General features: G+C 39.4%; 1 protein-coding gene across 7 annotated transcripts in view; it reads left to right on the forward strand.

Moving 5' to 3' along the window:
* Positions 1–21,444, forward strand: part of LOC134529439 (DDB1- and CUL4-associated factor 7) — a 200,128-nt gene that overhangs the window by 77,035 nt on the left and 101,649 nt on the right. The window contains exon 1 of one of the 7 annotated variants that reach the window (XM_063363535.1): positions 4,991–5,487. The exons of 5 other annotated variants lie outside the window; for them this stretch is intronic. The gene's annotated coding sequence lies outside the window, so the exon portion shown is untranslated. Of the gene's footprint in view, positions 1–4,990; positions 5,488–12,569; positions 12,592–21,444 lie in introns of those variants that run through there. One more of the 7 variants, XM_063363538.1, reaches the window with a different exon arrangement.

Below are 21,444 nucleotides of genomic sequence, written 5' to 3' on the forward strand. Positions count from 1 at the left end.
GTGTTCATATGACTAAATGCGCAATATACAGTAAAAATTAAAGTGGTCCTCTTTAATGGCGCTACTAAAATGTTAAGTGTAATAGTGTTTAATATGAACATATGGAAATAAATATTAACCGTTTTTGCAGCATTCACAATTCTGCCGTCAAAATAACACAAAAAAAACTTATTTTACCTCATGTTGAAATTTTTATATTACATTTAATCATATGCACGTTAATATTTATGGTATGTACTTCAAAAAAAGTCAGGGAATTTTTCTCTTAAATTTCTGGAAAACAGGGAAAAGTCAGGGAATTCTAAGATTCTATTTCTGTAGCAACCATGATAAATGAATCGTGCCGGGGTGTTGAGATAAAACTCACTACTTGCACCATAAGAGCGTGCCACGTTAACAATCAACTCTACCGAGAACCCTTCAGTGGTCCAATGTTGACAGGCTAGAGTCCGATTCCATTGATCATGTGCATATATTATTTGAAATAAAGACCCACTTGATACCGTCATCCACTCACAGTTTGATCAGAGGTACGAACCTCCGTTGCTCTGGATAATTCGTAACGGAGAGCCTTGCCGGCTGTTGTTGACCGCTTGTGGGCCACTACCTGAAGAAATTAATCCTAGACTGAAGTTGTAGGAAAAGGATGACTACTATGCTGTATTTTGGGCACATGTCTGTGTGTCTCTCTACTTTTGAACATGCTGCTTTGCGAGACATGTAACAAGTGGCCAATATATTGCTTGTTTGACCAGCAGTCAAATGCCTGTTTTCTTGGACATGGCATGGCAGTGCTACACTGAACTTGACTGAATGCTGCTTGTAATGGTGTACATGTACACCAGCCCAGCAAACGTGAACGGTCCTAGGATGCGAACACACAACTTACTAGTCATACATAGTTGTCAATAGGGATGCTGGGGCTCTATTTCATAAACACTACTGCTAACAAGCTGCAAAATTACAAGTTACAAATGTTTCATAAAAATATGTTCATACTTGTAAGAATTGGTAAACATGTAACAAATTTTTTCAAGTCAGCTGATTTTATCTACAAATTATTATATTTATTTATTACAGTTGTGAAATGCACACCAACACCTCATAAAGAGGTTACTAGGGTGTGCACGGGGATATAAAAAAAGAAACAAAGACAGTGAAGAAAACAATAACACAATAAAAAATACACGTAAAAAGATACAAACAAGATACAAAGGACAAAACAAACAATAGACATGGACAAAATAAACAATTGATCAATGATACAATTATACTCTACAGGGAGAGATGAAATAAATTATAGACAGATAATTTTAAAGTTTATGGTAAATAGTTGGGTTTAATATATCAATAGTGAAATAATTAATTATTGTTAGATATAGAAATAAAATATGGAGATTATTTAATTAAATTAATTTAGATTTCATGTTGACCAATATTGATCAGATTGTAGTTCTTGGCTGGTCTGAAGATAATATCATTGGTTTTATTAATTGTACATAATTTAGATTTTAGACTACTATGAAATTGGGAAACCTTTAAAACCAGTGTTGTCCTGGAAATATTTACAATTAATTTTATAACTGTAGCAGTTTTTTTATAAATAGTGATTCCAGATAGTCCCATCGATCAGAAAGAGAAGTTAATTTAGACAGAGGAAAATGGTTTAGAATGCAAAGTTTAATTAATTATTTTGAATATTTTCTAGTTTGTTGATATCAGATGAATTAATGTTGTTTCATAATATTGAATAATTGTCAAGTTTAGATCTTATTAGTTCTGTGAAAAGAGATAAAATAGAATCACAATTTTTTGCATAAAAAGTAATGTATTTTATTAGAGCTAGTATTCTATGAGAGGTAGAAATTAGGTTTTCTACATGCTGATGAAAAAATAATTTCGGATCTATAATAATTCCAAGGTCTTTTAAATTGGTAGTTATTGGGATTAAAGCATTTTCTAATTTCTAATCATATTTAATGGGAAGATATTTTGTGGTAAAGGATATTAATTTAGTTTGATCACAGTGTAGAAGAATTAGATTTACACCTTCATTTACAACTTCATTAATAACAGATTGAAACAATAAGCAATCATTTAGGGTGGTAATTTTCCTATACATTTGAAGGTTGTCTTCAAACAAGACACCAGTTGAGTGCTTCAGAGCCTGAGTGGTTAAAGAGTAGGGGTGACAAATGTACCACCCTGAGGAACACTGGAATTAACTTCAAAATGTGTTAAGTTGCTGTTGTTAATAGAGACATGAAAACTTCTCTTGTTAAGGTAACTGAACCAATTCACAAATTTATCAGAAAAAAATAATTGATAATTTACCTAATAATATTGGGTGTGACAGTTTCAAAGGCTTTGACTAAATCAAAGTAGCAGGCGTCAACCTGGCCTCTGTTTGAGTCTTCGTTATAAAGGGGATTAGAGAAGGTAATTAAGTTGGTGGTTGTGGACATTCCAGATCTAAAACCGTGTTGACTATTAGATAATCTATTTTTTAGTGGAAAATTGATAATTTTATAAATAATTTTATTCAAAAATTTTAGAAAAACCATTTAGAAGAGTAATTGCTCGATAGTTAGATACTTTTATTTTAGATTTACTTTTATGAATGAGGATGACCTTGGCAATTTTTAATTTATTTTGAAAAACTTGAGTTTTTTGACAAATATTAAATGAGTTAAGAGGTACAAGCAGATGGGAACAGCCTTTCAATATGAAATTGGGTATTCCATCAGAAAGGTTTTAAAGCTTTGATGCCTCAAAGCACCAGGCTTTATGAGATAGTGGGAACGCATACCTGCCAACTTTTACGGATTGTCCGTAAGTTTTACGGATTTTAATACTATTTTACGGTTTTACGGACGTCTTTAATATCTTACGGATTTATTTTTGCGTGGTGGTTTATTACCGTTCACTGTACCGGCCATGTATACCTGCCAACTTTTACTGTACCGGCCATGTTACCGACGCACCGACGGAAGGCGGAATGAAAATAAAACAAGAGATAGTTATTTGTATATGGTTTGGACTGAACGGTCTGTGGTTGTTTTCCACTTACCGCAACGAAAAAGTACTTCGTAAACGGAGGAACGGACCACAATAATTGTGACGTCAGCCCTACCTCCTTGGTCTTTTCCTTGTTCCTTATATTATTTCCAAAATGGCTGACTATTGTTCGTAGTTCCAATGTAGTGCTGCACAACCGTTTTTTCGTGTGTATTTACGTGGTGGGAACCATGAGTAAGCTAGCCAATAAGAAATATGTTCAGACTTACCGTGCTGCGTATAACAACGAATTCCCGTGTATTCTGAAATCGCAAAAAGGAGAAACTTTTGTGTTTTGCACAGTGTGCCGGTGTGATTTTAGTATTGCTCATGGAAGTAGGTCCGACATAACTACACACGTTAAGTGTCCTAAGCATAGGAAAAACGTGCTTTCTGAAGAAGAAAATAAGAAGATTGATAGCTTTTTCACCAGTACTGCACACACGGGGTTGGAAGTGACGAAAGCAGAATGTCTCTTTGTTTTGTTTTTGAATGAACATAATATTGCATTAAATGCAGCAGACCACGCTGGTGCATTATTTAGAAAGATGTTCCCGGACTCTGAAATAGCAAAGAAATTTTCCTGCGGTCGCACTAGAGCAACGTGTATCTTAAATGAAATGGCGTGTGATGTCACTTCTGAAGTTGTGAAATGTTTGCAGGTTAGTGCATTTTCCATTGCCACAGATGGAAGTAATGATACAGATGAAAAGCTGTACCCGATTGTAGTTACGTTTTTTGATAATGATGAGAGTAGAATAGTTAGTAAGGTTCTCTCAGTGCCTAAGTTAATCGGTGATTCGACTGGCAAGAACATAGGCAATATGTTGCTTTCACAGCTGAAAATGAAAAATGTACCTCTAAAAAATTGTGTCTTGTTTTGTTCTGACAATGCACCGAATATGGTCGGTTCTAAGAATGGTGTTGCAGCTTTGCTGAAGGAAAATCATGAAGAAATAATAGTTATTGGGTGTTCATGTCACCTAATAAACTTGGCAGCAGAGAAGGCTGTAGCAATTTTGCCACTAAAAGTAGAGGACATCCTGATAGACATATTTTACTTTTTAGAGAAAAGTGCTAAATGAAAAGAGAGCCTGCAGAAATTTCAACAGTTGCACAATAAAGAAACGAAAAAATTTTTGAAGCATGGCTGTACGAGATGGCTATCACTTGGCAGAAGTTTGAAAAGATTGATGGATCAGTGGGAACCATTTCTTAGTTTTTTTTTAAACAAGAGGTGTCTGCAGCAAAGAAATCAAGTAATGCCATTTATCTGTCGTCATACAAGATCCCTAAAATTCAGAAACCTGCAGATGATCCTGTTCCATCAAAGGGAAGTGAAAAACATGGGAAGAGAGTATCCGACGTGGTTGCAGACACTGAGGCAAGTAGCAGTAAACAAATTGCATTGGATGATAGATGTATCAGTGCTCCAGTTTTGAAAAATCAGAATCTGTCTTTGAGCCGTAAGGAAAAATTATTTCTGTTTCTTTCCTCTAAACTGAATTGTACATTTTGTACGTTCCTTCTAAACACAATACCTATGTTTGACAAAGTAAATGTTTTACTTCAGTCGTTTTCACCACAAACACAAATTCTTCAAGAAATTCTCACCACATTACTGAGAGATCTATTATCAAAATTTGTAAAGCCAAAAGTTGTGAAAAGTGGTAATATTCTTCTGCTTAAGTACCATTTGATTGAAAATCAAAGAGAAGATAATGAAGTAGTTTTTGGGAGTAAAACTTCAGCTTTAGTGTCTCAACTAGAAAAAAAAAAAGTATTGTTTTTTGCTTCAGTGCGGAAATATTTTGTTACTGCATGCGACTATATAGTAAACAAGTTTCCCCTCAAGAGTGAAGTTCTGAAACATGCAGAAGTGGCTCGACTAAATGAGTTTGCAATTGCAAAGTTCTCCTCTGTTAAGTTTTTTGTGGAAAAGTTTCCATTTATCCTTCCTTTGACGGACAATGAAACAATAGATTCAGCCATGGAGGAAGTCCAGCAACAAGTTGTGGCACTTCAAGTTGATGACATTTCATCTCTTCTAGAAAAAGAAGGCACTGTTGATGTCAAGTGGGCTGAATTATCAAGAGTTCGTGGAGTAGATGGCTTCCTGAAGTATAACAGACTGTCAAAGATAATGCTATCAATTCTGTCAATTCCCCACAGTAATTCAGAATGTGAGCACATTTTCAGTATGGTAAAAAAAAAACAGAACCCAATTTAGGTCCTCCATGTCATCTGAAACTTTGCAGTCTATTTCTGTGTTGAAATCAAGGAATTGTGTTTGTTATGAACAAAGGTTTACCTCTGATTTTTTAGGTAAAGCAAAGAAGGCAACTGCTGCACATTTAAAGTCTTAAAATTGCATCAAGGATGATAATCAGGAGATGACTGAAATATGTAACAAACATGTGATATAGCAAGGTATGTCTTTAAGTAATCTTGTTTAATGAATACTATTGCTTTTGTTTTGTACTTGATCATTTTGCTTTTCATATACATGCTGTGTAAATTGGTACATTCTGGATAGGTTTAGTTTCCCAGTACATTTACAATATTGACTGTATTAGGTTTTCATTCTAGGCCATCGATATGCCCTTCATGTCATTAGTAAATTAGCAGAAACCAAATGGAATAGAAAAATAGAAAATAATTGCACATAAAGCATGTTAAAAATTGCCGCATTTGATTTACGATACATTTTCCCAATTTAAAAGTTTTCTTGATGACCAAACTAAAAAGTTGGCAGGTATGGAACTGAAATAGTGTCATACATTAAATTATGTGGAACATGGTAAGTGTTGGTTGAAGAGACACAAACATTAGAAAAGTACTTAGCAAATACATTTGATAGTATGTTTGGATCACTAGATATACTACAATTCACTTCTAAAGAAAGTTGTTGTAATTAACCATTTTTCACTATGTTTACATAGCGCTATAACTTCTTTGGATTGTTCTTGATGTTATTTGTGATCAGTCTTGTCCAATTGATTTTGTCTCGTTTGACCCGTTTCCGGAAATATGAAAATTTAGAGTAGTAATATATGTTATTGTTTCTTCTAAATAGTTTATGAAAATGTTTTATTTTTTATTTTATTTTAAAGCTTGAATTATATCTTTAGAAAACCAAGAAGGGTAATTAGAACTTTTTTATATCTGGCATAAAACCATTAATATTAATACAAAAACAAGTATTTAATTCATCTTCAAGGTAATTGATGTTATGTGAGTTATAAAAATTGGACCAATCATGATTTCTTTTACTGTTGTACAGGCCAAGATAATCACCATTTTTATAGGACTTTAAAACAACAGACAAATTAATGAAATAAGGGAGACTATTAAATGTTAACATGACATTCTTGGCAGAATAGTGACTGTTTTCTTTAACAAGTGCTGCATCGGACTTGCTTATAATACATTGAGAGATATTGGTAAAACAGAGATCTAAAAGATTACTATGAGATAGGTTTTGTTGTACTGCATTAAACCAAGACTGGAAATAAAATTGATTAAATGCTGTACTTCGTTTTTGATGTGCATTAGTACACCGATAATTACTATATTATCTTGATGTAAAGTGTGTTTATCTTCTAAAGCCTTGAAATAGGAAATAAATTTTTATGTACCTGTTACACGCACTGTGTGTGTATTACGCGATACATTGGTTACACAGGTTATCTGACGAGCTGTCCGCCATGATGCCAGCTGCTGACTAACGAACCATAGACAACACAACATTCTCAGCCTTACCAACCGAGCTGACAGTACATAACAGTCCTTCCCTCCAAGTGATTTTTACCCTAAGCACTTGTACATATTGGTTATACACAATAGAGAACGTAGTCACTCAAGTTTATTGGTGTTTTCTTGACTCGTATGGATCGCTCCCTCACCCTCATTTGTAAGTTACTCAGCTCCTGGGGCTGTCCCTGGGTCTCCTGCAGTGAGAACTCCAAGGTTCCAGCAAGCTCCTCAGATGTTTGCTGCCCTGGACGAACATGATCAACAGCAGCTGCCGAACCGCAGTCACTAGGAAACCCCAAAAATGGTAGCTCAGAGTCCCCCAACACTAGGGAACTGGCCACTCGCTGGGGGGGCATCTCGCTGCTACTTATCCTCGTACCAGATGATCCTGGTCGTGTCGCTGTACTGGTTGGAGACCTCTGTGGTTGCTGCTGAATCTCTGGTCTCCCCCGATGGACAGCTTGCTGGAGTGATTCTTCTTGCTCTTGGGGCCGTGTCCCAGATGCTTCTCCCACCAGTAACCTCGAGCTCCCCTGGAGTCATGTAGCAATATTGCGTCGCACCATCTGATCGACATGTCTCCTTGCCATGTGACCTCCAGCCTGCACTTGGTATGTAACTGGATCCTCCCTACGTGCTACCACTCCAGGGACCCACTTGGGTCCAGCTCCATAGTTGCGTACTAACACTGGGTCGTTTTCACTAAACTGTCTCATTTTACCATCACACCCGTCCTCCACTAACCCTTTTCCTGCATCCGACAGCGACTGCGGGTGCAGCTTGTCGAAAACCGTCTGCAGCTTTCTACCCATCAAGAGTTCGGCAGGCGTCTTCTGCGTGACCGTACTGGGAGTTCTGCACAACGAAAAGAGCAGTCCGTGCAATCTCGTATTCCAGTCACCTGCTTTCAACTTCAACTTGTCCTTGACAGTTTGCACCGTTCGCTCGGCTTGCCCATTACTGGCCGGATGGTATGGGGGCGTATACTTGTAGATGACTCCATTCTTCTCTAGAAAGGTCTTCATTTCACTTGAAGCAAAGGCAGTCCCATTATCAGACACCACAACGTCCGAAATACCATGGTTACTAAACATACTCCTCAGCTCCTGCACCACTACAGCCGATGACATTGACGGCACCATCCGTACCTCTGGCGGCCATTTTGAAAAGGCATCGATGAAAACCAGAAATGTTTTCCCTTGAAAGGGCCCTGCAAAATCAACATGCAGACGGTCTCTGGGGCGTGCTCCAAGGCACCTGGGTCTTCGCTGGTGCCCTGCGTTCGGCCTGACATATCTGGCAATGGCTGACAATCTCCTTAATGTCTTCGTCCAGTTTTGGCCACCAGATGTAGCTTCGAGCTATGGCCTTTGAGTGCACCATTCCATTATATGATGCATGTTACATTCCTAGTAGGCTACTTCGCAGCTGCTGCGGAACTACCACCCGAGTTCCCCACAGCACACAATTACGGTAGACTGACAGTTCTAACCAGTTGTTCCAGTAGGTTCGAACCTCCTCACTTGGTAGTTCTTGTGGCCATCCATGCAACACAAAATGCTTCACCCTCTTCAATACTGGATCCTCGCTCACGCATCGTGCCACGGCCTGGACGTCCAAGGGGGCGTCCGGCATTGCTTCAAACATCAGGATATCTGCCACTGCCGGGACTTCCCTTGGTGATGTCGGCTGTGGCAACCTGCTCAAGGAGTCTGCATGTCCAATCCGAACCCCTGGCTTATGCATGATGGTGTAGTCATACATGCCCAGCAACAGACTCCACTGTAACATGCGGGGTGACAGTATGTCCGGGGTTGGGCGCTTGGGATCCAAAAGTCGTAATAATGGCCTGTGTTCCGTCACCACTGTAAATGATCTGTCTGCCAAATATTGACAAAATTTAGTCACCTCAAATATCACCGCGAGGGCTTCCTTGTCGATCTGCGCATAGTTCCGCTCATATTTTTACAGTGTCCGCGATCCAAATGCCACCGGTCTCTCCTCACCATCATCCATGACGTGTGCCAACACTGCACCCACGCCATACTCTGAGGCATCGCATGTTAGCACCAGAGGTCTTGTGGTGTCATAATGGACCAGCACACAGTCTGTTTGTAGCAATTCCTTGGCCTTGGTAAATGCAGCTGCATGCTGTGTCTCCCATTTCCAGACAGCGTTTCCATCAATCAGTCAGTGTAGTGGCTCCAACACACTAGTTTATCTCTCAATAACCGCTTATAGAAATTGAGCAAGCCCAAAAAAGACTGCAGGTCTTTCTTGTTTTGGGGAACTGGTACCCTACGGATTGCTTACACTTTGTCGTGTGTGGGATGTATACCGTCCGCATATATCCTATAACCTAGAAAATTCACCACTGCGGATGCAAAAACACACTTGGACTTCTTCAACCGTAACCCAGCCTTGTCTATCCTCGCCACTACCTCCTAAAAACGTGTTAAGTGCTCTTCATTTGGGCCCACTATTAACACATCGTCCAGTAGCACTACCACCCCTTCTGTTCCTGCCAAGAGTGTTTCCATGAGCCTTTGGAACATGGGAGGGCCACTGCTCACTCCAAACTGTAATCGGCGGACCTTAAAAAGTCCCTTGATGGTATTGACAGTCAACAAATCTGCCGTTCCCTCGTCGACTCCAACCTGCATGTAGGCATCCTCCAAGTCCAGCTTCGTGAAATATTTCCCCCCTGCCAGCGATGCCAGAGATTCGTTGATGGTCGGCAACGGATAACACTCTGTCTTACATGCTGGATTGATTGTGCCCTTGTAGTCAGCACATATGCGAATGGACCCATCCGATTTCATAATAGGCACGACAGGTGTCGCCCATCATGAATACGGCACTGCCTCATAAGCTCCTCGCATCACCAGCTTGTCGATTGCATCCCCTACCTTGTCCCTTATTGCAAACGGCACTGGTCTGCATTTCCTAAATACTGGTGTGGCTCCCTCTTTAAGTGCGAGGGATACCGGTGGACCTTTATACTGTCCTAAACAACTGCTGTCAAATACCTTTGGATACTTGGCTACCAGTTCCTCCACCCATCGGCTCTTCTGCACAGCACACGGTTCCTTGCAACTCTCTACCACGAAAACGCCCTCCATATAAATCCCAAGGGGCTCCAACCAGTTCCTCCCCATCAAACTCGGCCCTTTCCCAGCAGCCACCAACACCGGAAGTGGTACTGCCTCACTTCCCCTTGTTTTTATCAAGACTGTTTTAACTCCCTTATCCTGCAACTGTTCCTGGGACCACGTACGCAATGCGAAATTACACATGTCCAATAGTGGCTGTTCGGGTCACAGGGCCTTGTATGTTTCCCCACTAATAACAGAAAAACTTGCACCTGTATCTATTTCCATGCAGTGTTTGTTGCCATCCAACCAAACATCCATGACAAAGGGTGCCTTACTTTTCAGCGCTTGCAGGTTATTCAAACTGTACATTGCTTCATTCTGTTCTCCCTCTTGCTCCCTTACTGTATCTGACATGTGAGTAAGTCCAAAGTTAGACTTATTCCCCACATTTCCCTGTTGAGCCCCACCAATAGCCCTACCTTGTTTTTGTTTCGTAATACAGGTCTTCTCTATGTGGCCCTGTTTGGAACAAAACCGGCACACAGTTTTCACATGCCGACACACTTCCGCAACATGATTCCCTGTACATCGACAACACTGTTGTTTCTGTTTGTTCTCCTGGGGGCACATCATTTGTTTACGTATTCCCGTGTCCATGTTTGTCTGAATACCGTCCGGATGTTCTCGTCTCCTTTTCCAAGTCCAATATGTTCTTCCCTGTTGCCTCAGCCGCCATAGCAATATCCACTGCCTCTTTGAAGCTCAGTGGATCCTTAGACAGCAACGCGTGCTGAACCGATCTATCCCGCACACCACACACCAGTCTGTCTCTCAACATCCTCTCCAAATTGGGGAAGTTACAATGCGTTCTCAGTCGCCGGAGTTCCGCCAGATAGACTGCTATCGTTTCATCCGCTAGCTGGTCATATTTCAAAAATTTGTATGTCTCCACAATCTCGCTGGGTTTCGGTTCGAAATGTGCGGAAAGCTTGCAGAGTACCTCGGCGATGGGTATCTCATCAGTAGCCTGTGGAGCTAACAACGATGAAATTAAGTTGTAGAGTTTCGCCCTGCAGACAGTGAAAAATACAGTGCGTTTTGCTTCGTCGTTTTCAATTTTATTAGCTATAAAATAAAACTGCATCCTTTCGCGGTAACTTTTCCACGTGTCCCGACCCGGCACAAACTCTCCCATAACCCCAATCGCAGCCATCATCGTCCGCACACCACTTCACATGCACGAACCGATCCGGAATTCCTCGTCGCCATTTTTATGTACCTGTTACACGCACTGTGTGTGTATTACGCGATACATTGGTTACACAGGTTATCTGACGAGCTGTTCGCCATGATGCCAGCTGCTGACTAACGAACCATAGATAACACAACATTCTCAGCCTTACCAACCGAGCTGACAGTACATAACATAATCATATTAGATGTTTGTGGAGGTTAATAAATATTGCAGAGAATAATAAAAATTATTCAGGGATAGATTAATTTTTAACCTAACTGTTTCAATGCCAGGGCAATCAAGAGTGTGTATAGGCTGAACAGAAAAAAATTTAAATTTATTGACTGCAGTTAAGACACCACCACTGCTGGAAGGTATATGATTGACAAAGTAAATAAAAGTTCATGCATAAAACTTACAGGTTCACAAATTACAAGTGAATTTGCTTGTAACTTATAATATTTTTTAAATTATTTTATTTCATGAGAGTACAATAGAAATAGGTGTACAAATTACAAGAAATATTCAACAATAAACAAGTGTTATGTCTCTATAAGTGAAATAATAGTTGCATTTCATAAACCAAATTTCATAAGCAAATACTTTTATACAATTACAGTAGAGCACCCCTCAACCGTAATTCCCACAAACGAAACTCCCGATATCCGAAACTAATTTTCCAAAAAAAAAATTTAAACATTACAAACATCTCCAAAACATTTCCGCACTGGAACGAAGCGTTTTTGCTTTTGCCTGACTGTACATGTCTTGCAGGCGCGCGCGCGCACGTCTGTCAAGAGAGCTAATTATAGCCAGTCTTTACCGCGCATTGCGTAAATACACAGCTGGTTTTCGTGTCGGACGCGAATATAAAGATGTTTATGCTATAAGTAGTTTTATTGTTTCACTATGTCAAGTAAACGGAAAATTCCGGCCGGCCCGAGAGTATGTACACCGACTCCCACTACACACGCTGACACTGACACTGACACAAGTGATAGCGAGTAACATTTACTTCCAACGTGTGATGCTTTCAGTTTGTAGACAATAATTTAGTGTACAAATATGTATTATGTATATATTTATACGTTAATATATGGTTAAACAGTCTACATTTACCTGTATTTCTCTAACTTTGTGTTTTTAAACGAGATGCATGAAGTGTTATTCTTGTGTATGTGAAATGTAAACTGTGCGTGGCAGTGACTATACACTCTCCAGGAAGTGTGAATCACTAGCACGTCAACACAGAAGTAACACAACACTGCAGCTGTAGTCCTACTACCTCCCCCGATCCCTCCTCTACTTCATCTTCGCTCACGCACACACGCACGCACCCACCCACAGAGATAAGAAACACACGCTTGTCAGCTTGCTAGAATGAAGGTAATTCAACCAGCCCGGAGTTTTACGACCCGGCACGATCCGGGCACGTTTTGAAAACAGTAGGTATGTAGATCTACATATTTTTTTTGTATGGTTTTATAACTTTGGAAAATATTTACAGTACAACTTTGGCTATACATATAAGTAGAGACCCGGAAATTTCGCGGATTCATTTAGTCGCAAGCTAGAATGCAAACCTTCACACTCTCGCACTGTGTTCATGATTGGCACGCAGTTGTTTGGACACGCCCGTCTACGACCATGGACCAATGATGCCCAGCTAGGAGAGAAGTAAGTGCCAAATAACAAGGATAAAAATGTTCTCGCTAAGAAATCAACCAATGGGAAAGTAAACATGGGTCGAGCACACCTATAACTTTGAAATCTATCCTGAGGCCATAAGAATCCGCGAAATTTCCGGGTCTCTACATATAAGTTAATATGTGCAGCAAATAATAGCTTTTTTTTTTGCCTCCCTACTGCAACTCCCCTTACGCGGAATTTTCCCATAACCGGAATAGACCTCCCCCCCAATGATTCCGGTTGAGGGGTGCTCTATGTATAAGTTTTCTACAAGAATTAACAGTTTGGTAAATCATATTACAAATAAATAGTTGAGGTTAGAAACACTTTTGTTGAATATAATCAATAATTACTAATTCAATAATTACTTATGGGGTAGGCCTACACGCATGCATGCGCGCGCGTGCGCACACACACATAAGCGCACACATTCTCACACACACACTCATACACTCACAATTTATGCTGATGTCAAATATGATTTAACTTTTCCTTATCATGTAAGCTTTTTATATAATTCAATTTTGAGTTTTTTTAAAGGGGCAAAAAGACACCCCTGGCCTGAACAAGCATTTTCGGATGCTAAATGGCACATAACTTTTTTAATAGGTACTTTGTTTATAATGATGAAATTGTCACATAATTAAGATAATAATGTAAATGAATTATTAAAACTAAAACCATTAAAAATTATTACATTGCAAGAGAGAAAATTGCTGAAAACTTAAAATTAAGTTTGTTTTCACTAATTTTCTCTCTTTTCTCTCTAACCCAAGAAGACCACCCAACATGGAATTTTCACAAGATTCCAACACACAAACGAGATTGAAATTCAATCTTTTGAAAGGTTGTCACTGAGATGTCATTATTTATTAGATAAACAAATGGAGTGTACTTTTATGGCATACATTTTTTAACTTTGAAATTATATTGTTTTGATTGGCCACATTAAAGGTTCCAGAATAGCAAGACATAGGTTTACTATTTTTAATGTATTTTATGTTGCCACAATGTATTAATTGGGATAACACAGATGAAACTGGGAGAACACAGATGACTGTCAAGTAGAATTGTGTTTTGCTTGGCATAATTTTTTTTTGTTTTGTAATAGTTCATTAGATTATTGAATTTCCTGCATCATGGCAGTCTCAAATTTACCAGTTTCTTCCATTTATCCTGTTTCCATTTGGATGAATTTTTTGAAACAGTGAAATTTTACAGTGGCAACATTTTTGAAAGGTGTGCAACTTATTCCAGTAAGACCCTTTGGAAGCAGTTAATGATTATTTTCTGCTACCCTAGGACAAAACCCACTATTGTTAATAGATTACTTGTTGATAATATTTCTTATGGAATTGAGTTTTTGTAAGTAATTTTTAATTTATTCAACTTCATTATGCAGCCCATGGTAGACACAGTAGCATAGTGGGTAGAGGTTTGCGAAAGCTCTGGTCATTGGGGTATTTTCAGCATTTTATATTGCAGGCTTGTTCATTGAATACTTATGTTAATAGTAAGGAGGCTTTGAAATCAGTTTTTCTGTTATTTCCTATGAAACTATCAACTATGTATAGTTTATATTCATAGAAATAATGATATTAAATATATCATATTAAGCCTCTAAGATGAGCAATCAGTTTCTTTAAGTAATAATATAAATATTAAAAATAATAAAAGTGGTGTTTCTGATATGTAATTTGACTTTCTTACAAAACTCTACTAGTGATTTCAATATCTATGAATGAATAGAATTTAAGTGTAATAGTGTTTAAACAGTGTTGCAGCGACAGTTACTTGAAAGTAAAGAAAAACTTTTTTGAAATTATTTTACTTGTATCTGAACATGTGTTTCAATGGTGACAATGTACTTATTTACATGAACATACAAACTTACACTGCACAAGACAACTATCCACAAATTACACGTATTACAGTATATCACACTGTTACGATTTCCCTGCGGGTTCGTAAAGGATAGCCCAATTAAAGATTTTTATTTCACACACACAGTTTTATTTATTACCGCTACTTGTCACTTACAAATAATCTTCTAAATTAGCAAATAATTAACTACACTTAAAGAGATGTAAATTCCCCAGTCACTGGTTCCACACACCTCGCTGGGCCGCAACTCTGGCGCAACTCTGACTGCAGCACCCCTCGTGGGTCTCCGCCGCGGGACTCAGTCGCCGCACTCCGCCGCTGCCGACGCACTTCCCTTCGCCGAGATCTCACTCGACGCCTCACTCGGAACTTCACTGACTCCGCCGCGCCCGCGACTCTATCGCCCGGAAACTCCGCCGCGGGACTCCGTCGCCGCACTCCGCCGCCGCCGACGCACTTCCCTTCGCCGAGATCTCACTCGACGCCTCACTCGGAACTTCACTGACTCCGCCGCGACCGCGACTCTATCGCCCGGAAACTCCGCCGCGGGAAAACTCCCGACTCCACTGAACTCCCTCACTCCCTGCCCTGGAACCTTCGTCCAAGGACTTCGCCACTCTGCCGCACCCGCGGCACTATCGCCCGGAAACTCCGCCGCGGGAGAACTCACTCAGTCACCGACCGACTGACTCGAAGGTCGGCCCAACCTCCTTAGATAGCCCTTGGGTTCCCGTCCAGAACAATCGGGCATGTCTCCGAGATATCGCGCGACCTTCGCCGTCGAAATGCCCAGAAACGCGTCGTGAGTCCTCGAAGGACGCGGCGGCTGCTCAAAGAACACCGATGAACGCAACAAGCATCGTGTTCCCACAAAACGCGCCGATAAACATGTGCGAGTCCTTTTATGCCGCATTGCGGCCTCTTTTAAGTAACTCAATCTGAGGCAGGTGCGCGCTGCGAAGGTCAGGATTTCGCGAGATAATATGACACGAGATACCAGGGAGAGGATGCGGGTGGAAGGGGGCGCAGACAGGCCGAACGAGCGCGGCGATGCCATGCACTGCAGCCAAGCGCGATCGTAACAATACGTTAGTGATATCATTGGTTTTTATTTATAAAATGATATCTCTAGTATTAGAGTCTTTAGTTTAGTTCAAGTAAATTCAACATCAATAAAGTAAATACTTTTTGGTTCGATTAACAAATTTGACGATAAATTACAACTTGCTATTCAAATATCATTATTTTGTTTTTTTAAAAAAAAACAATATTTATGCCAACTAGTGCCTCAGTCTTTACTTTAGTGCAAAAGGGATCCTCTGGTCTTGGACCTGATTATTATTGTCATGACTCGATTGGCTCATTAACATTGTCTTTTACTGAATATCAGTTAAATAAGAAAATATCTCAATGAAACAAATTGTGTTGACGTTCTAAGATATAACACTTAAGACATCATCATTTACTTATGCAAAATTTCCTTTTGATTAGCTTGTTAGTGAAATAAGGTACTTAGTGTTGTAAGTTTTACTCAATTATTAAAACAGACTCCTTGTTGGGCAACTTCGAGTAATTTGGGGTTGGAAGACAAACCTCAGTGATCCATTTCTCGATTTGGAACTGATCGAGAATACATTACTTATCAGTGGTCTCCTTCTGTCCTACTGGTACGGCAATCACCGCGGTCTTTCCCTAGTCACTGCTCTGGTTCTCTCCTTTTCGTAACAGACGTTGATTGACCCGCGTCGTCGTGGTGGATGCTGCACTCCAGGGTCCGGGGTTCGTGGTGTCTCCTCTAGAAAACCGGCATCCTTCCTTCAGCATTGTGGTGATGTGGGTGCTGAACTCGGGTCTCCTAATCCGCAATGTCTGCTTAAGTAGCGGGCATTTTTCCTTCCGCGTCGTGGGACTGATATTCTTCTTTTTACTTCGTCGGATTTGAATATACTCTCAAATATAAGGCCAATTACTATTGCCTGTATCACGTCGATCTTGAAGTATAATTCGTCAAGGGCGGTCACTACCTCTTCTCAAACATAGTAGTGCCGACATATATTAAATAATATAAATATATTAAATCTATACTGAAACTCCTTTACCTTAATCTTGAAGTTTGACGACAATCTTTCCATTTAGCTTTCTCTATCTTCTGGAGCTTAGCTATAATGAGTCTATCTCGGACGAAAGTCGAACAAAAACTGACTTTCCAAATTTAAAACAGTTCAATATTCTGTGTCATTCCACATCTAGCTGCCAATGAATTGCTGTCTATTAAGTGTTATATCGTAGAGACAATACAGAATTGTAGTAACGTAATTTTTCATTGGTCATTACCAAACAAGGCCTTAATAAAATTTTACTCCGAGAAAGTAATAAAATTAATGTATAAGACAAATTGAAATACTCATAGAGAAAAAGGTTGCAATTAACTTTCATAATAAAGCAAAGACATCTAACATAGAGAGTGAAAATAAAACATGTGAAACCAATATTATACTTCTATGGTTGCTTTCCAAAGTACCTCTATAGAATAGCCCCCTCCAGAAATGTTCATAAAGGACTATACCTTGTTATAGGACTTTAAGGTTATTTCTATAGTTACCTTAATATTCAGTATGTTACCAGTAAGCAAACAGTAAGACGTAGTTCGTTTCTTAATTGCTAAAACATATTCTCTTAACACATATTTACATCACACTAACAAATAAATTAACAAATTAATAATATTAGAACAAATAACATAGAACAACAATAAATTATTTAACAAATACGTCATTTACATGCGCAGGTACATTGTCACCAGTAATATGTTTGCAAATGAACATATGTATACCTAACTTTAGCCTATACAGGAATGTAATATTTTCTTAGTTGTGTTATATTATAGTGTCCCACATCCTGTTTGTTGACTACATCCGACAGTTCGTAGCAGTTATTTCGTCTAATGTCGGTAATCACATAGGGACCGTCGAATAATAAAAACAATTTCTTGGTTACATATCTCCAGAACTGACTTACTGGATTAGTTCTCTTAAGAACTAAATCTCCACAAAAAAAACTTTTATTTCCTGCATCCTTCTGTTGCCTCTTGCGGAGTTCAGCAGTGGATGTTAATTTAGCTGTAACCAGTGCTTCTGTCTCCTTTCGAATCTCTTCCAACTCTAGATCTTCATGTCCATGAGCTTATTCCGTATGTCTCGGTAGAACAGATGGTGGAATGAGTAACGATTGTTTTCCATTTACCGCCTCGATTAAATCGCCATCAAATCTACCACACTGTTCGAGCATACATTTACATAGGTTTTATCCTTGTGGATTATAGAAACACATTTTTCCGAAATTTCCCAATGTTCCGCAGTTTTAGGTTTTTTTTTCATCATCCATGGCAGTCACCATCCATCCGGCGAAGTCTAACACTATTTTGTTACTTGTAAGAAAATCGACTCCTAGAATAACGGGTTTTGCTAATCCTTTTACAATCAGAACATTGGTGTACTTGGTACTACCTAACCCTTCTACTTCCAGTAATGTTTGTCGGTTAATGATGGGGCTCGATCGAGACGTGACTCCAAGAATTTTTAAGCTAGGTACTGGCATTCGTGGTAATTTCACACCTGTGCTTTCTATCATTTCTACACAGTCTTCGCTGATGCACGAAATTTCAGCCCCACTATCCAATAATACTGGAACTTTTACTCTGTTCAATGACAGTAAAATTTCTGGACATAGTGCTTGTTTTGCGTGGGTTTCCGTTTCGTCTGGTTCATTGAGTAGAAAATCGCATTCACTTTCCTTGAATGTTATCGCGTTTAACCGTCTATATAATTCAGTGTTTTGGTCGTCCTTGGTTGTGTATTTAGCATTAATATTCGCCCCGGCATCCTCATCGATAGGGAGTGACGTGCGGAGCTGGGTTCCGCCATCCCCGATTAGTTTACCGTACTATTTCGAAATCCTTTAATCTGTTCCGCTGTCCAATTAGTAACTACATTATTTGCAGACATTATTTGCATTTTGCGGAAATATGAAAGTATTACTTCCTCCTTGGTTTTCCTCGGCTGCTCCGTTCGCTTGCACGAGCGACCATTTTGCGTTGCCGTTCTCGTGGCTAGGCGCGAGAAAGTACGCGTTGCTTCCTCCTTGCCGCGCTTCATGACTCGCCATAGCACAACTGTTCACCTTTTCAGATGGTACAAATGTTTGTGCGTTAACGCGATACTGACTTCCTGAACTATTAGAGTTGTATTTATGCGTTTCTTTCGGGTTTTTATTTTCACCTGCATTTTCTCGAACTACTGCTGCCCTCCTGGCGTGTATCTTCCCTCATTTGTTCGTTTTCTCGATTGTCCTGTCGTTTTTCCTGTATACGACGGTAATTTTGATAGTTTTGATAGTTATTATATCGTCGCCCTCGATAACCCTGGTTATACCAATTATTTTTACGATTTTCCAAATTTAACGTATGAACTTGTGGCGATTTTGGTTCGTTACAGTGTTTTTCGTTCTGCTTATGCCAGTTGCTGTATAGTGGTGTGGACGAGTTATTGTTCTTGCGCTCGTGATTTTCCTTGTGTGCGGCCGTTCGATCTAGTTTCACGAGTCGGTCGTACGTCAATAGCTGTTCTTTAAAATCCACTATGTTATTGTAGTGCCTACCAGTGAGTTGAAGTTGGTAATTAATCGGTAGTTGAGAAATAATCATAGCAATGAACTCATCGTCTTCCATTCTACAATCCAAATATCGAGTTTGCTCGTACATTTCACTAATGTGCGACTCTAAATTCTGGAATTTCCGGTTCTCGAATTTTTCCGAATGTAATTGGATTCTCAAATTACTTTGGATTCGCGTACTCCAAAACTGTTGCAAAAATGCTCTCTGAAATGAATCATACTCGTGAGTTGCGTCTTTTGCTAACTCCCACCAAAAATAAGCGGTGTTTTTCAGACAATGACTAACGCATTTCAATTTCTCTGTTTGTGATAAATTGAAAGTTTTACAATATTCCTCGAACTGGTTGAGAAATCGTTTAGGGTTTTCCGTACTTTTTCCTGAGTACGTAGGTACTTCATCTAGCCATTTTCTAGCCCGGTGGTGCAATGTGAGTACTGGATTGGTAGACATCAGTGTTGGATTATGAGTAGTATGATTTCGTTCGGTTTCAACGACTATGGAGTTGTTTACTTGAGTATTCTCTCTATCCTTCGGACATATGCCAGTAGTGTTGTCGTTTACAGTAGGAGAAAAATTCGAAATTGGTCGAGATTCTTTCTCGATTTCTCCTATCCTAGCTTCTACGACATCCAATCTTCCTGCTAAGTTCTCATGAATCCGAACCACTTTATCATCAGTGTGTTTACTGAATAATTCTAATTGTTTACAGCCTAGCTCTAATGTTTTGATACGCGTGTGTACATTGGAAAATTACTGTTTCATTTCATGCTGGGTTACAGTTAAATCATTCCTGATTTCCGACGTTTCCGCAGCTATCCTACCCAAAGTGTCATGTAGAACTTGAGCTAAACTGTCTAATTTTTCAGGTTTTCCCTTTCTTTACGTTCTCGTTCCTGTTCTTTTCGATCTCGTTCCTGTTCTTTTCGATCCCGTTCTAGTTTTTCCTCCTGTATGAACTTGAAAAGATTCTCTAGTGTAGCTATCTCTGTTGTATGTACATTACTCGTCCCTGCTTCCTGTTGTTGCTCCAGACTAACAACTTCAACGTCCTGCACTCCTAACATTTCCCGGTGTTCTCTTTCAGGACTGGAATCGGAACTTTCCTTGCCCCCTCTCTAAAAGTATGGTTCCCTACCAGTGTCTGACATATTGAATAAAATTTATGTCTGTGTTGTGCCTAGCTGAATACCAACAAATTAATTCTCTATGCGAAAATTATTTTGATATTTTTCCTTTCTTCCTATTTGTCTATGGCGCCTGAGCTGTGACAAATTATTGCTTATACAGTTCCTATCGGCTCGAACGTTGGGCGCCGATTTCTATGAAACTATCAACTATGTATAGTTTATATTCATAGAAATTATGATATTAAATATATCATATTAAGCCTCTAAGATGAGCAATCAGTTTCTTTAAGTAATAATATAAATATTAAAAATAATAAAAGTGGTGTTTCTGATATGTAATTTGACTTTCTTACAAAACTCTACTAGTGATTTCAATATCTATGAATGAATAGAATTTAAGTGTAATAGTGTTTAAACCAGGGCCGGAACTAAGGGGGGGCATGGGGGGCATGGGGGGCATGTGCCCCGGGCGGCAAATATTAGGGGGCGGCAAAATATGAAAAGTGGTTCACTAAAACAAAATGAAACTAGTCATTAAAAAAAGTTTTGAAAGTGTACATATCGCAACCAATAAGTTAGCCAAGAAATTAAGAAATTCTATTTAACTTGATTATGCATAATTCGTAAATATATTCGTACTTCAAATGCGTTACTTCACTCTAAGAAACAAGTATTACCATAATTCGTGGTCTGGAGTGAGTAAAACCACTGCGATGAGAGCTGGTATCTCAAGGACCCGTTGCGCGGGTGATCACTTGGCTGAGCAAGATGTAGCCCTTTCTCTGATAAATACCCTCATTTTTCCAGCCCCTACTCAGTCGCTCCTGTGTTTTCGTACCATGTGCGTCTCTGCTTGAGGACGGGAGCAGATAGCAGTTCCCGAAACGTCGCTTGTTTCTGTTTTAGAAAAACTATTGTGTTTGTTTCGTC

The sequence above is a fragment of the Bacillus rossius genome, chromosome 2 (assembly GCF_032445375.1).
Source record: "Bacillus rossius redtenbacheri isolate Brsri chromosome 2, Brsri_v3, whole genome shotgun sequence".
In the NCBI taxonomy this organism is placed as follows: domain Eukaryota; kingdom Metazoa; phylum Arthropoda; class Insecta; order Phasmatodea; family Bacillidae; genus Bacillus; species Bacillus rossius.